Genomic DNA, 17,601 nt, shown 5'->3' on the forward strand with positions numbered 1-17,601 from the left:
ACTTGGTGATCCCAAGGGATAGGTTATCACAGGGTTTCCACTGCAGTTCAAAAATTAGCTCACGCTTACTGATGCTTTGGGAGTAACTGGTGGTGCAAGAAGTGTACCTCCGCTGAATCCAATTTCACCCCTCACTGTATTAGTGTGAACACTTCTTTGTCTTTCCACGGAGCTTCACCCTCCCTCTTCTTTGGAGCCATTGTGTGCTTGACATGAAAAATGTTCTGTAGAAAATGTAATCACTAATTACATCAATGAAAAAATGCAACTCTCAGATGTGAAATGATTCACCACAGAAAAAACACTTCAATAATAATTTTCCAGTCTTCTGTTTTCACTAGAACTGGTTTTCTGCCTGTGCAGTGGGCTTTTCTGGAGTCCTTTAATGCTTGTGCCCATCATCAATTCACGATAAAAATCCTCCCACAAAGATGGAGCTCCTGTATGGGAAAAAGTCCGAACTGCGCGTCACCTAACTGACTTGCTCTCCCTGGCTTCTCTTCCAAAGAAGTATACAACTTCAAGTGCCACTTGCTTTAAGCTCCTAAATTTTGTTGACTTCTAAACTCTCCCTAGATTTTCCTCCCATCCTGCCCTCTTATCCTTTCATCTCTGCCTTCTGGGTTCTCTCTAGCACCATGCTCTGCCGTGAGAGGTGGGAACGTGGCAGGAGGGTGACCCCGCCATGTTTCCAAGGGCTCCTCCATCTCTCCCAGTCAGTGTCCTCCACAGCCCACCATCTATCTGTCCCTCAGACAGGTAGAGAGTCCTGCCGTGGGACCTGACTTGTGCTAAAACTGAGGTGAGGGCAAAGACCAGCCAGGTGTAGGGTGTTAGGCCTCCGGGTCTCCACCTGGCAAATGGCCTTCCATTCAAGTCCCAGCTCCAATGTCACCAATGGTCATCCTGCAAAATTAGCGAATGCCGATTCTGCCCCTTAAACCATCAGGTGGCAGCCATACTATTCTTGGGAGCCCTGGCCTTTGTCTGGATCCCCGCTCGCCTCAAGCCCCAGCTAGGGGTCTGCGGTGTGGCTCTAGGTCCGTCTGTGTGTGCCAGCCCGTGGCTGGATGGTGGTGGCAGCGGTCCAGCAGCACCATTCATAGGAGCGACAGTCAGGGAATCCATCGGAGGGAGTGCGCCGCGGAGGGTGCTTTCATACAAGACTAAAAGCGGCTTAATCTTATTTTTTTCACAGAACATAAAATGCAGAAGTAGGCGGTTCCAGCTCTGTCGTAGCAGCTCAGCTCTACCACCACTTTCTTTTTCCTCCATGGTGCTCTGTTCAGCTTCTACTCCAAGTCCTGCGCCTCGTGGTCACCAGCTCTCAGCCCCAGTATCTCACACCATAAAATCCTGAACAGGAAGAAAGGGAGAGAGAGGGGGAATTGTCCTCGCACACCTCTCTCTTTTACCAAAGAGAAAAATCTTTCCAGGAGACTTCCCCTAACATCTCAAAGGCCAGGACTGTGTCCTAGGATTACCTTCAGCTGCAAAGGAGTCTGGAAAAGTGAGCCTCTGGCACTTTTGGTCTTTGCTGGGGGAGGAGGGCTTGGCCAGCATGAAAGAAGCAAGATGGAGTATTTGTGGGGTGGGGTCATTAGCAACGTCTGGCCCCACTCTTGCCTCAGATGGCTCTTGTCGCCTCTGGGTCCCCACCTGCCTTGTAGCCGGCTGACTCCCTTGGACTGGACCTCTGTGCCTGCATCAAACCCCAAATCCAATTTCTCTGCGCCCTGTGGTGGTACCACATCCCAGATGCTAGGCTGTCTGATGACGAAATGGATATCACACCAACCAGCACTCTCAGCCTCTGCTCATCCGAGGTGGCCAGGGGAGCGTGGAGAGAGACTGAGCCCTGGGACCGGGAAGGCAGAAGCTGCCGAGCAGAAGAGAGGCAGCAGAGGAGCTCATAACCATCCCTCTGGGGAGGCAACGTCATATAATCACTGGCCACCTTTGAAGGTCTTTTTCACTGAGGCCAGCACCAAAGGTAGGATCGTAGTGTTGAAAAAGCATGAGTCTGGGCACTACGGATATGAAGTAGAACCTCAATTCTGGGGGCGCCTGGGTGGCTCAGTGGTTAAGCATCTGCCTTCAGCTCAGGTCATGAACCAGGGTCCTGGAATTGAGCCCCGCATCGGGCTCCCTGCTCTGTGGGAAGCCTGCTTCTCCCTCTCCCACTCACCCCTGCTTGTGTTCCCTCTCTCGCTGTGTCTCTCTCTGTCAAATAAATAAATAAAATCTTTAAAAAAAAAAAGAAGAAGAAAGAACCTCAACTCTGCCACTCACTGGCTATGTGATGTTGGGCAAGTTACTCAACGTCTCTAAGTCTTTGTTCCCTGAGCTATAAAATGAGATCAATCCTGTCCCTACCTGCAAGGCCCGTGGAGAAGAATGGGTGAGCTAAGGCTCATAAAGCTCCAAGCAGAGTAGGTGGCACAGACTCGGGGATCGTAAGCGGCAGACACCCATTCCCATCATGCCCTGCCTGTTCCACTGGGTCACGATCCAGAAGTCTTGGTCAGTAAGAGCACAGCTCTGAAGCCAGACTGCCTGAGCTCAGATGCAGGCTCAGTCACAGCTCTGTGACCCAAGGCCAGTCACTTAACCTCTCTGTGCTTCATTTTTATTATCAGAAGAAAAAGTCATGATCAGGGCCTGTCTCTCTGGTGAGTAGGAGACTCAAGTGCATTAACGCAGGCAAAGCACCTGGAACAGCCCCGGCACAGAGTATGCGAGCAAGCCTACATATGGTAGCATAGAAACAATGACATTTTTTGTACACTCTGTTTAAGAGTAGAAGGAAAGAAAGATGTTTATGGAAAGACTTTATCAAATGGCTGACATGAGAGTTAGATCCTTACAGAGTCAAGCTTCCCTTATCAAGAAAGGGCACTTTTCCAGCATCACTTGATTTCACTTGGCAGAGGGCAACCTCACACTGCTCACCAGTGGCCAGGGAAGGTCTTTGTGACAAAGGCCAGATGAGGGTATGATTAGGGCCAGACAGACCCAGGCCAGATGAGCTGGGTCCAAGTCCCGGGCCTGTACTTCTGACTGCACAAACTAGGGCAGGTTATTGAATTGCCCTTTGCCTCAGTTTCCCCTACCTGTAAAAAGGAAGTAATAAAACCTATTTCCAAGGGTTGCTGTGAAGAACAGTCCTGGTGTGGGGCACCTGGGTGGCTCAGGCAGTTAAGCATCTGGCTCTTGATTTCTACTCAGGTCATGGTCTCAGGGTTGTGAGATCAAGCCCCGCGTCAGTTCTACACTGGGTGTGGAGCCTGCTTAAGATTCTCTCTCTCCCTCTGCCCCTCTGCACTCCTTGCTCACGTGTGCCTGCACTCTCTCTCTCTCAAAAGAAAAAAAAAAAGAACAGCCCTGCTACATACTCAAAAAATACTATCAATTATTGCTATTAGAAGCTTAATTAACTGACAACGATTTAAGTGGGATCCTTACTGTTGTCCCCATTTTATAAACAAGCAAACCAAGGCAGCCAGTTGTTGGTGGAGGCTTCTGGAGCTCAGTCTCCTGTTTTACTGCTTATTCCATTAAATTCCACTTTGAATGTAAGATTGATTTTTGGTGTGTGGGTACTGCTCCTGGGTGATTTTATTTTCCCCTAAATGCATCCCTCCTGGGTGCATTTTAGAAACAAGGAAGTTGGTATTCCTGACCAACTCACCCACCATTTCAGACTTGCTAGACTCCCTTCAATTTCCTCCATAAAAATAAAAGTGCAGTACACAGAATAGAATGGCACCTTGGAAAATTTCCCCAACAAAGTGACACCTAATTATGGAAAATAGGAGCAGGTCTTCAACATAGATCTAGAGACAGAAAGCAGTGATGTCACCATTTCCCCACCCCCATACTGACCCTTCCGAACTTAACCAGCCAAGAAAAGAACAGAAAGAGGAGGAGGTAGCAAGAGCCCCCTGTTTTATTACAGTAATTACAGCACATGCCCAATGGTCACAGAGTGGCTTACACCTAAATTTCAAAAGGAATTCCTGCCAGGAAAATACATCTTTTCCTCCCTGACACTCTAGAATCTCTTGATCTATCTCTGCTGCTTCTGGAACTTACAGTTCAGATCCATCAGGTACTTTCCAGGGGAAAAAAGAAGTGGTTTTCATGTTTCAAACACAGTAACTTGTTCATCCCTCTATCTGAACACATGAACAGCCACGAGGGTCACACATCCCTGGGGCTGATCTGCGAACGTCAAACCCCGGATGATCCTCGCTCTCAGGGAACCGAAGGTGGAGGTGCTAGCTGCTCTCACCTCCTCTTTTCCAGAGCCCACAAAAACTCAGGTGAAGAACCCAACTCTCCATGATCAACTAAGTGCGAATTTGAGGCCAAGCAGCATTGGTCCCTCCTCCAGAGTTCACGGTAATCATTTTATCTGAAGGCTTAGAGGGGTTCACAGAAGCTAATGAAAGCCCAGTAATAATAAAAGGAGCCATTTAGAGCGCACTCACTTAAGCAGCAGGAAGCATGCTAAGTGATTTATATACATTGTTTGATTTATATCCAATCTCAGCCTATGAGAAAGCTAAGGGTTATAGAGCAAAAGTTACTTGCCCAAGGTGGCATGACCAGCAAAAGGCAGGCTGGGATCTGAATGAGGGTCTGCTCTACCTCCAAAGCCCATGATTTAGCCACTACGTTGTAACTCCTGGCATCCACCCTAGATGTCACATATTCTCTTCAGAACACAGCCGGAGTTCATTCATTCAACAGATACTTTACTGAGCACCTACAATATGTCAACTACTGTGCTTAGTATAGGAAGCTTATGGCCTACTAAAGACAGACAAGAAATTATGGTCAATCAATGGTGTGTCCTGTGAAAACAGACAACTGAACCCTCAAATAGGTTTCAGGAAATCCAGGAATCAAAGAAGCAGGTGCTGACTTTCCATCTGGAGTTCTGGGACACTAACAAACCAAGCAGATAAACCCAGAGAGGACCAATTACTATGCAAAGTTCCTGGGCCACTGGGGCCAGCGGGTAGCCTTCCAGGTTCCCATAGATCCCAGCAGCTGCAGGGAGAGCAGCCAAATTCTCCCAGGTTCCAGGGAAAGAGCGTGATGAGGATTGCAGACCTGAGGACAAGGTGCAGCTATGGGTGGCATTGTGGACCTGACATGTGGGTCCTGGCTGCTTCAGCAGATACCAGTGTGAGAGCCTCACCACAAGCCAACAAGCAAGATGAGACAGCACACAGGATACGGACACCAGCCCAGAGTGAGCACAAATCCAGGTGCCTCCTAAGTACTACTGCACTGTGACCTCCCCCAACAGGAAGAGCCTTGCCTTGCTAAGGAGAGGGGAGGGGTCGAAGTACTTGCATATGACTGAACCTAAGCCCAAGTAAACTGAGAAATCACTGCATTTCACTGAGTCAACCTGGCCATGATTAGACTGAGCTTCCTGCATCAGTCACCACGGTGCCTGGAGGGAGAAACTCAGTACCCCTACGAGAAGATTCAAAACGCTACATTTCTGCACATGAGAAGTGTGAACCCAACTCCAAGGGCTAAGAGCAGTAGTTGGCTAAGTGTGGATGGCAGCCTGGACTCAGAAGGGGGAGAGGAGCTGGAAAGAAGGGAGTGGCTTTAAGTCATATTTCAGAGGCAGTATTTATGGGACACGACAGTGGGTTAGGCTTCCAAAAAATGGGTGTTATAGGTTGAACTATGTTCCCAAATAGTTCATATGCCAAAGTCCCCAGTACCTCAGAATGTGACCTTACTTGGAAACAGGGTCATAGCTGATGTAATTAGTTAAGATAAGGTCACACTGGAGTAGGGTGGGCCCCTAATTCAATATGACTAGTGTCTTTATAAGAAGACAACCTTGGGGAAAAAATAAAAGAAGAAGAAGACAACCTGGTGAAGTCAGAGATATGGGAAGAACGCCATTGAATGTGACTGAAGAATCAGGGTGACACACCTACAAGCCAACAAATGCCAAAGATGGCCAACAAACCACAGAAGCTAGAGAGAGGCACAGAACCAACAGGGAGTAAGAACTCCCGTACCCTTCCAGGTCCTTCTAGCTGGACTAAGAATCAAATTGACATGAGACAGATTAACAGAGGAAAATCAAATTTAATAGCCCATGTATGGGAAATCCACACAGACATGGAAATTCCAAAGACAGCCAGCCAAAATGAGGTCATCCGGAACTAAGGACAAAGAGGTTGGGGTCTGGGACTTCGGAAGGAAGGAATGCAATTCACAGGGCAACAAGATGAGGAGCAGATACTTGGTGATGAGATGGTTGTCCTGCCAGACAGAGGAGCCACTCAGATACAATTTATCTCTGCTAATAACTCTTATTCTGAGAAAGACCCTCAGTTTAGATTCTTCTACATAGTTAAGGGAGGGGCAAAAATTTCTCTTGAGGCCGCAGGATCTCAAAATAATCTTCATGCAAGAATGGCTCATCTTGGGGCGGCCTGCCTTGAGCCCTACAGATTGTCCCTCACAGCCCTTGTAAGGAAGCAACCCTAAGGACACCTTAAACTTGGGCTTCGAGCATCCAGAGCTGTGAGAAAAAATTCTGTTGTTTAAGCCACTGGGTACAGCACACCTAGAAAACCAATACAGTGGGAAGGCACTATTTTCTTCATTCATTACACATTTCCTAAGTGCCCAGTAGGGGCCACAGAAAGCGTACAGTGCTCTGAAGGATACAAGGCTTGACACCGCCTGTGACCACTATTTCCATGTCAGGGGCCACAAGCTCATAAATGCTCCTCCAGTCACAAGGGGCTGCTGATGGGAATCCCTGCATCTCTGGTCAAGGCTCCTTCTGGAGGCCTGAGTATTTCCCAGGCTACTGACGGTGGAAGCCTCATTGCCACACAAACCCACTGTCTCACACTCACATGGCCTGGTCCCAGTCCAAGACGTAAGTCCTTCTGATCATCTATCTTCTGTACCGACTCTTTGTTCATTTCTCCTGACCCAATCTCCTCTCACAAAACTGACTCCCAAGTTGTCCTAGAAGACACAATCCATGAAAAACAAATCCCCCAATCCTCACCCTCTTCACTACTCACTCTGCCTCTTTGTGTTAACTGAAAACTCACTCTGACTTGAGAACACCCCTTTCTTTTCAACCTGATTTTGTCCCTTTCCCCCACACCCCAGTATTTCAGGGTGCAAGGGGTGCATGAGGAGGGCACTATTTCTCCTGATGGAAAGCTAAGCCTCATTCTTCACTCTTTTGCTCCCACTCTTCTAGAAGCCCATGTCACCACACTCTGTGGGAGGCCTGGACCCTGGTCTGCTCTTCATCTCCGCTCTCATTTCTGGGAGTGCAGAAAGCTTGTTTTGACCCATCTTCTTTGGCCATTGTGTAGTCCAGGATCTTAGCTCATAAATGTTCCAAACACCTTTTCTCTCAAGACACTGTCACTGTCTTGATATTCAGATCCTAATCTGATATTACAAAGCAGAACCTGGGCAGCTTCTCTCTCTTTGCAGTTGGTATACCACTCTAGTCTTCCCCATGCAATGGAACCTCTGAGGAGCGTTCGCAGGAAGAGTGCCTTTACTGGTTTCCTGCCCCAGCACTCCACTGGGGACAATGAGGTGGCAGGTGGAGGGTGGGGTGTGACTAAAAGGGGGGCATAAGAAGTTGTTCAAAGCTTTACTAGGAGAAAATGTAGAGAGATGACATGTGGAGCTATCAGCCTATGTTTTTCTTGTTGCTTCTGTCCCCTACCTCTCTTCCTCCCCCAATCCTGGGGCCCAAAGAGTCTTCCTCTCCAACTCTGTGCTGTACCCCTGCCCCCCAACCACACTGGCCTTCTTTCAGTCATCAGGCTTGCCAAGGCCTTTCCCACCCGTGCTTTCCACCACTCTGTCCCATGGCCTGCTTACACATGCTTCCTAAGGCTTCCCAGCCTTCAAACAGAGCTGACGTGGGCACTTCCTCAGAGAAACTTCCTTGACTCTCAGGAGGTTCTGTGCCTACCTTCGCCCCCACAGTTCTCTGGGTCAGCCTTGAGAGGATTTCCTGCACAATTGTGTCATTTGTTTATTGTTGTTTTGCACCTTAGCTGGTGTGTTAACTCCACGAAGGCAAAAACCCACATGGGTTGTGTTTACTCTTTCATTTGCAGGAATTAGCCCAGCGCCTGGCATTCAGTGAGGACATGTTAAATGAAATAATCAGCGGACCCCAGCTTATTGCCCATATAACTTCTTTGATGGAGCAAAAGGAAGAGTGAAGTTTGCCTCTGTTGATGTGGGTAATGCTTCCACAACATCTGTTTATAGTACCCTTTAACAAGCCCAACAATATACATCTCCAAAAAACACAAGCGGTTGCTAGTGACATTAACCTATTGGTGAGCAACCTTTTCTGTTTGAGAGCCAATGATCAGCCTTTCTAAATGTAATGAGAAACTTTATTCAATCTTATGGGGCAGGGGGAATGGTGTGTATTTTTTACCATTGAGATGATGTATTTTATTGATCAGGCAAATTTCAATGGGCAATGGGCCTTACTTTTCAGCCACTGAAATGCTAATGTGACCAGCAATTCATAGACATCTGTGATATCATAAGAAACACATATTTGGTCTTTGTTGGTCCTGACACAGAGCTTCTTAAACCTTCAGAATTTCCTGAGTGGTAAAGATAATGGGAGCATCTCATGTTATTCATAACAAGCCCCTTTCAACCCTACCTGAGTTTATGCCATGAGATGATTCTTGATGGGCTCCTAAATGGCTTAGGGAGGGGGGCTATTTGCCCAAGGAACCAAGCCTGTGATCAGAGGGTTAGAGCTTTGGGGAGGAGGGTGGCTGGGGGAGGGGTGCCAACCCCACCTCTGGGGAGGAGAAAGTGGCTGGAGATTGAGTTCAATCATCAGTGGCCAATGATTTCATGAATCATGCCTATGTAACAAAACCTCCATTAGGAAAAAAAAAAAAAAAACAACAACTAAACTAAACAATGGGGTTTAGAGAATTCCCAAAGTGGTGAATACATCAAGGTACTGGGAAGGTGATACACCTGGAGAGGGCAGGGAAGCTCTGTACCCCTTCCCCCATCCTTTCCCCTATGCACCTCTTCCATTTTTCAGTTCCTGAGTTATATCCTTTATAATAAACAGGCAAGTAAAGAACTTCCCTGAGTTCTGTGAGTCATTCTAGCAAATTATTGAACCTAAGGAGGGAGCTGTGGGTACCCCCAGAATTTACAGGTGCTTGGTCAGAAGTACTAGTGACAGTCTAGGGCTTGTGACCGGCATCTGAAGTGGGGGCAGTCTGTGGGACTGAGCACTCAGCCTGTGAGATGTGGCATTAACTCCAAGCAGTGTCAGAATTGAATGGAACTGTGGGACACAGTGGGCATCAGAGAGCTGACGTGGTCGAAGTGGACACCATGCATTCGATGTCAGAAGTGTTGGGAGTCTGGGGCACCTGGGTGGCTCAGTTGGTTAAGCGACTGCCTTCAGCTCAGGTCATGATCCCGGAGTCCCGGGATCAAGTCCCATATCGGGCTCCCTGCTCAGTGGGAAGTCTGCTTCTCCCTCTGACCCTCCCCCCTCTCATGCTCTCTCTCATTCTCTCTCTCTCTCTCTCAAATAAATAAATAAAAATATTAAAAAAAAAAAAGAAGAAGAAATGTTGGGAGTCAAAGCAGTTCACATCTCATCCTTTCCCACTAAGTGTACATTGGACTTCACAGTCATGAAATCCAAAGTAAGACAAACACACCCCAAGGGTATACGACATTATTCAGTGAGTTAAAGGATGAATATATTAGAATGTCTGGGGGGTTTTTTTGCCTTGTCCATTAAAAATATATACTATGTAAGTGTATAATAGAACATATGTGTTATATATATATATATAGAGAGAGAGAGATACAGATAGATGTAGATACAGTGGGATGTATATTTAAACTTTCTACTAACAGGAGGACAGGCAGAAGAATGTTGGAGGCTATTGATGTCACATTCCCAAATGCATTAAATTCTTTCATCCTTGAAACAACAATAGGAAAGTCCCTGTGATCTACACTTAAGAGATGAAGCTCAAAGGTGACTTGACTAGTTCAATGTCACACAGGGTGTTGGGGACACAGCTTAGGCTGGAATGTGTTCATGCCATTCCATGACATCTCCTCACTGACCACTATTGTGTCAGCTCTGCAGCGGGGGTTGGGGATAAAAAGACAAGTAAGATCTGCTCCTTGCCCAGTACATATACACATCCTCCTCAGCTCGGGTCACCTGCTGCCCCTGGGATAGAATCTCCTCTCTAGTCAGGGTGTGGGACTTAGAGCAACACTGTGGCTACTGCCAGTTTCCTAGGGATTTCCTCTCTGCTCCTCCCCCGCCTTCCTAACCCGGTCCTCCATTCTTCATGGAACCCAAGAATCTGAGGATCAGTCATTCTGCCTGTGGTGAGTCTAAGGACATGGATGGTGTGTGGGTCCCTCTGGGGCTCGGCAGCATTAGAATGGGCCCTTGCATGGAGAAGAGACGAGGACTCAGAGGCTGGAGTGTTGTGGGATAGGGCAGCTCCCTGGAAGGCCTCAGCAGGAGGCAAGAGTAAGAACGATGCTGGTAAGTCAGGGAGTCTAGGCTGGGGGCTGCACAGAGAAGTCTCTCAGTTGAAGGCTGAAGGCAGAACTGTTGTCAGGGGCAAGTGTGGATGGTGATAGTGACTCAGGCATGAGAACCAAGGCTCGTTGCAAGGCTCATGTCCCCTGGACAGCTGCCACAGGAACTGAGCAGGGATCTGTTTACTGGAAGTGAAATCAGAGGCAGAAGCTTACTAACCAGGAATGAAGCAAGAACCCAGTTATTAGAACTGAAACACACAGTCACTGTGTGCTTCGTAACAATGCTGGCTTATTAAATCCCCAGCTACCCATCTAGAGTAACTTTGAATTCCCTCACCTCAAAGTGGGGCACTTTTATTGACAACGCTACCAAGTAGAGGGGAAGTGAGGCTACTGACCAAAAACACAGATGCCATAGGTCCACCAGTCCACATGGCTGCCAGGATTCATGGCAGGATGCAAATGGGACTCCACCTCAAGTAACACCACCACCTTTAACAACTCGATTCATAGCTTATCTGTAACTAACTCTTAGTAACCCTTTGTTATGGACTGAATCGTGTCCCCTCAAAAGCCTTATGGTGAAGCCCTAATCCCCAGTGTGCCTGTATGTCAAGATAGGGCCTTTAAAGAGGTCATTAAGGTTAAATGAAGTCAGAAGTGTGGTGCTCTAATCCAGTAGGTCAGGAAAGGAAGAGACACCAGGAATGTGCACACGCAGAGAGGAAAGGCCACGTGAAGGCACAGAGAGAAGACAGGCAACTGCAGGTCAAGAAGAGGGCCTTACAAAAACCCAAACCTGCTGACATCTTGATCTTGGACTTCCAGCTGCCAGAATTATAAGAAATAAACGTCTCTTGTTAAAAAAGGTGGGGGTTACTTTTAAGAGCCTGGGGTGAGGCAGAAACTGGAAACAATGAATCAGAAGTAGGCGAGCCTGTCACCTTTCTTCATTCATTAGATCAACTTTTATCGAGGCCTACTATGCACTGGCCACTGTGCTGGGTACTAGGGGCAACAGTGAGTGAGGCAGCTGACCCTGCTCTCACACAGCTTTCTGTACTGAGGGAGACAAACCAAGGGAGGCCTAAGGCAGGATGTTTCAAGTGCTGAGAGGGCATGTGGAAGTGATCAAGGGGGTTTTGTGCTTCTTCAATCAAGATGCAAAGAGGCAAGCATATCCAAGCAAATTAAAGAATTCAAAGATATACCCTATCAGAAAGGAAGCTGGAAGAGAGAGAGGAAGACTATGGAGGGGAGAGAGGGGATAACTAATGCATCAAGGAACTCAGGGATTCAGCGAGTTCTGGAGCCTACTAACTTTGTATGGTATTCAGTTTACTAGGAGGCATTATAGCTGTATCTCAAGTGCTGATATCTTAATAAAGAATGATAGGTTTCTAGAAAGGTTGTGAATTGACTGTGCCCACCGTCTAATGGAAAACTTGGCATCTGGAGTTGGATGAACTGGTTCTGAGTCCCAGTTCTACCGCATTCCCAGCCAAGTGAGGTTGGGCAAATCATTTAACTGCTTTTAGCCCTGGATTTGTTTGTTTCTTTCCCCCTAGGACCTCAGATGGCCAGAAACTGGTTCATCATAACCCTTGGTTCATGTCCTATTCCAATCATTAGCCCATCATATTGCAAAGATCCATTCATATTGTTGCATATAGGTGATGCATTTTAAACTGCTATATGATATCTCATTACATGAATCCATGTATAGATCAATGATATATGTCATAGTTTAAGACCTTATCAGTGGGGAAAGGAGAAATTCAACTAAAAAGAGCTAGACAATAAAATAATTTTCCATATAGAATAAGATAAAAGGGAATCTCTAAATGATCCCATATGTAAAAATCAACCCCAGATGAACTACCATCTTACATGTCAAAAACAAAATATTAAAACTTGTAGAAGACAATTTAGGATATTTTAGATCCTAGAGTAAGGAAAGATTTCTTAAAGAAGACACATACAGCATTGATTCTTAAATAAAAAGATTCATAAATTTGAATATATTAAAGCTAAGATTGTTTACATTAAGAGACAGCTTCAATTTCCTCATTTATAAAATGGGGATAATAATACCTTATAGAAATCTAACAAGATGAAATTAAATAACACATAATAAACACTGAGCACAGATCCTAGCACCTACAATATAATAAATGATAACTATCATTATTATTCTCAAACAACAATGTATCATGTATCAAACAATACCAAGTAATATGACAAGACATATTTAGTATTTAATATCATAGTCATGTTTTAAAGAGAGAGATAATAATGTAAAATACATTTATCAGAGACCTATAGTCAGACAGTCAACAAATATTTACTAAGCATTCATGCCAGGCACCATACCAGGGGCTGGTTAATTTATATCAACCACCATTAATTTTTTTGTCACAATCTAATGCACACACAACTCTCATACATGTATCTGTGACCAGAGCAGAGAAACGACCCCCACATATTTTGATAATCTGTATACAGCACTACAGAAAAACTCTGGCACTATCAGAGACAGAAATCCCAGAACTGTCCAACTCTCAATTGTTGGTGCTAACGGGAGGGTCCAGGAAAAGAGATAATCCAAAATGGTAGGTAAGTATACTGTCATTTGTTTGGGGTTTCGTGCAAATAATTGAAAGCCTCAAGTCAATCTGACCCAACAATACAGAAGCAGGTCCAGAAGTAAGACCGTCTTCGGGAGCTGACTAATCAGCAACACAATAATGATAAAGATTATCTCCATTTCTGTTTTGCGGCTCTGGACGCAGAAGTACACGTAGAGTTCAATTTGGCTGATGGCTGTTCTGGAATGTACAAAGTCTTGAATAAAGAAAAGAAAGCTATGGTGTGAAAACCTGGCTCAGGAGGTGTTGAAAGCGACTCAGTATCTGTTCTGCCTCTCCATTTTCTGGGACTGTGGTACCTCATACTCTTCGTACATTCATGTTTCATATCTTCTTTGTTGGGTTTTCTCCTACCAGGAGAGGTCAACATAAGCGTCTAACAATAGTGAATTGTGTCAAACTAGACTTTTTCATATAATTTGCCTAATAATGCATTCAGTAAATATTAATTGATTGACCTCTGAGGTGTCCACAATTATTCAACTCTCACAAGTAATATTTGCTTTAAAATCGACCCAAGAATAGGAAAAGGACCTCCATGAAACAAGAACTCACATCTAGCTAACCAGAAAAACAACAACAACAAATAGCCTCTGGAATATGATTCTCTGGTAAATCCTCCTGATACAATTTACTGAGACTGACATGGTTTTGGACACTGCCTTTTAAGAAAAAAAGGAAAAGAGGAAAGCTACCACCTACCACAACATATTATTTTTCCCAAAAGCTGATGAGTTCCTCCATATCTAGAACAAAGCCAATAATTTTCAGAATATTCCTTTCAGAATACTCCCTTCTCTTTCCGGGAATGTGCTGAGAGCAAGAGTGATACACTGAGTGTGGTGTAGGAAACAGAAAGGAGATGAGACCAAGAGTGACAGCCTGGGTTCCAGTTCCAGTCTATCACTTACTAGCTGTGCAAATCTGGCCTTAATGGATGAGTTTCTGTTCTGTTCTGATCATGAGCTCCCTGAGGGCAGGAAGTATGTCTGAATCACATTTGTGTACTCCACCATTCCTAGCTCAGAGCTATCATTAGGTTCTCAATAAATGTTGATTTTAAATAACAGCTGTCATGAAATAAGAAGAAAACAAAAGCCAACAATAAAGGTTCAAGATACCTGCTGGTTGGCATGTTACACCTAACATCTAAAAAAGAACGGTGGCAGTTAAAAGCAAAAGGAGTGCACTCTATGAAACTATCTGCTCAATGAAGCACTGAAAATCACAGACTCTTTCTGGCCACTGTTTTACATTTAGATATGAGGGCTAGTCAGGCTAGGCTGAGGATAAAGAATGGCAAACGAGCAAATTTCAACAGGCTTAGGATAGTCTCCAAAATGAGAAATTCTCCTGGCCTTTCTCCACGTTGGTTCTCCTCCCTCCTCCTGGGAGTTATTCCTCCCCAGTGTCCCCCATGATTGGTTAAAAAAAGGAGTGATTGGGATGCCTGGATGGCTCAGTCATTAAGCGTCTGCCTTCGGCTCAGGTCATGGTCTCAGGGTCCTGGGATCGAGTCCCACGTCGGGCTCCCTGCTCCACGGGAAGCCTGCTTCTCCCTCTCCCACTCCCCCTGCTTGTGTTCCCTCTCTCGCTGTGTCTCTCTCTGTCAAATAAATAAAATCTTTAAAAAAAAAAAAAAAAGGAGTGATTGGGGCTGGCTCAGCTCAGTGTCTCCCCTCCTTCCCTCTGGGAGTCACTTTCCAAAGGTGATCTACAAGGGAGGGATAAAGTGAAGGGGAAGAGGGGAAAGACAAGTGTGAGGAAGGAGAAAGAAACTAGAAGACTAAAGCAAACATGGTGGTGAGTAGAGCCAGTGAAAATAAGAAGTTCTAACAATAGGAGTGTCCAATATCCAATTTTTTCTGATTTTGTGAAAATCATCTCTTATGTGATATGGCAGTGTAACCAGATTCAGTCCACATGGTCTTCCAACCAAGGCCACAGCACATCATGGCCTACATGCATGGCTGCCTTGGAGAATTGAAGGAGAAAGGGCTATGCCCGTATGGGGGATATGATGTGCAGAAAGGATAGTGTGTACAGGAGGAAAGACAAGAAGAAATCACAAAAGATTTCAACAGAAGCAGGACCGTGGAGGTAGAGCAAAAATGTAAGGCTATCTACAACTTTTGGAAATACAGGGTCCCAGTGGGCTTCCCAACAATGAGATGAAGGCTCAAGTCATTCTATTGGACTGCCAACTGGGAAAGTGGCTCCGAAAACCTGGAGAAATTGGAGATACTCAGGCAGCTGACATCTGGGTTCTAGGTCTCTAAGTTTTATTATTCTAGCCTAAAAGTATGGATAAGGCTGGAGAAGGTGGAAGGTGGAAGAGGAGAGTAGGGAGGCAGATAAAGAAAAGAGGTTTCTTGTCTTCTATTTCAGGTGTCAGAAGGTGAAGCCAGAGAGTTGGCTATTTGTGCCCACTGGGAGGCAGAATGGTAACAGCCCACGTCAGACTTAGGAGGTAATGGCCAAACCAGTCTTCCTTCAGATTAAGGCAGAGAATGAAGCAATTTCTCAGAAATTTGGATTTTTAAAAAAATCACCTTGGCCTGAATTATTGGCAAATTGCCCCGTGTCTCCATTTCATCTGTGGATTCATGCTACACAATAATTCCCCAAGTCTACTCCTTAACTCATGGGAGTCAGGAAATAATTGGCATATATAATAGCATTATTTTTTTAAGAAAGATTTTATTTATTTATGTGAGAGAGAGAGAGCATGAGTGAGGGAAGGGGCAGAGGGAGAGGGAGAAGCAGACTCCCCACTGAGGCTGAGCAGGGAGCCCTATGCGGGGCTCAATCCCAGGACCCTAAGATCATGATCTGAGCTGCAGTCAGACACTTAACCAAATGAGCCACCTAGGTGCCCCACATTCATTTTTTATTTTGTGTTAAAAAATATCTCAGTGGTGGGGCACCCGGGTGGTTCAGTTGGTTAAGCGTCTGCCTTCACCTTAGGTCGTGATCTCAGGGTCCTGGGAATTGTCCCGTCAGGCTCCCTGCTCAGCGGCCTCTCCCTCTCCCTCTGCCCCTTCCCCCCTACTCGTGCGTGCTCTCTCTCTCTTTCTCAAATAAACAAATAAAATCTTTAAAAAAAACTCAGTAGTTTTGAAGACCATAACATATAAAAAAAAAGAAGAAGAAGAAGACCGTAACATATGAAACAGAGACTTAGCAGGCATTGCTTAGCACAATCCTATGATAGCTGTGGGCTAACCTGGCTCGTTCAAGGGCAGCCTACTGCAGGCTGGAGGTAAAAGCAGAACATGGCAGCTCTGCCCTCTGAGGATCCGCAGTCCAGTGGAGTCTGGGGTCCATCAGGGAAGTAACTCATCCACTGTAGACCCATGATGCCCAGAGGAACTTGCCAAGTGTCAGAATGACCCTTCTCCTCTGACCGGCGGTGTAGACTGCCGGCAAACACTGCACCTTTTTTCTCCCACCATGATGAAGAGAGACTAGGAATCACTGCTTCTCTTACCCTGGTTCCCTGAGCTGCTTTTTTTTTTTTTTAGCCCATCTCATCTTTTCCTGGTTTTGTTCAATTTTCTGCAAGCTTTTCTATCTGGCTCACTTATCTCCCTTGATCCCTCAGAACCCTCTCCCCTAATTCCATTGACTAGTGGGGACATTTTCCCTCAGAGAGCCTAGCGGAGCCACCAGGACCCTCCCCCACTCCGCAGCCCCTCTGTCCCCACTGCCTGGCTTTTTACATCCAGTGGAGACTTCCCAGACCTACCTCTTTTTTCTTTAGCTTTTTAATTTCTGGCTGCTGGGTTTTCTTTTTTTAATTACATGCAGAGCTGCATTTCACACAACAGAAGCCAACCCAGTTTTCAGGTGAGTTAGGGTTCTGTGGTGGAACCCCATCATTTCCATTCCCTCATTAAAGCAGAGCTAAGTTTAACCCACTGTAAATATATGAGAATGGAAAGGGCTGGTCAATGTCGTGCCATGGAAAAGGCACTGAACTAGGGGCCAGGGGGATGGCACAGGGCCAGTCCCCACAACTTAATCTGCTACATGACCTTAGGCAAGTCACCTAACCTCTCTGACTTCAAAAGGTTACACCCCTCAGTCTTCCTGATGACAGAGGTGGCAGAATCAAATGCATGCATCGCTGTAAGCAAATCTTCCAAACTGTAAGGCACTGTTCAGTCGGCTGAAGACTGTGTCAGACATGAGAACACACAGCCAGTATTCCTTTTCGAATAAACATGCAAGCTCCCCTAGAGCGAGGGCTGGGCTGGCTCTTGCTTACTACTTATTCCCAGTGCTTGGCACATGGAAGGAAGGAAGGAAGGAAGGAAGGAAGGAAGGAAGGAAGGAAGGA

The 17,601-nt window shown here is 45.9% G+C and overlaps 1 long non-coding RNA gene across 9 annotated transcripts in view; it reads right to left on the reverse strand.

Annotated features, from left to right (window-relative positions):
• Positions 1 to 17,601, reverse strand: part of LOC115940666 (uncharacterized) — a 138,215-nt gene that overhangs the window by 44,104 nt on the left and 76,510 nt on the right. For 5 of the 9 annotated variants that reach the window (XR_014146743.1, XR_014146742.1, XR_014146741.1 and 2 more), the window contains exon 3: positions 70 to 1,356. The exons of the other annotated variants lie outside the window; for them this stretch is intronic. This is a non-coding gene — a long non-coding RNA (uncharacterized LOC115940666). The remainder of the gene's footprint in view (positions 1 to 69; positions 1,357 to 17,601) is intronic. 9 annotated transcript variants of the gene reach the window in all.

The sequence above is a fragment of the Leptonychotes weddellii genome, chromosome 7 (assembly GCF_054177405.1).
Source record: "Leptonychotes weddellii isolate Sample4059 chromosome 7, ASM5417740v2, whole genome shotgun sequence".
Taxonomy (NCBI): domain Eukaryota; kingdom Metazoa; phylum Chordata; class Mammalia; order Carnivora; family Phocidae; genus Leptonychotes; species Leptonychotes weddellii.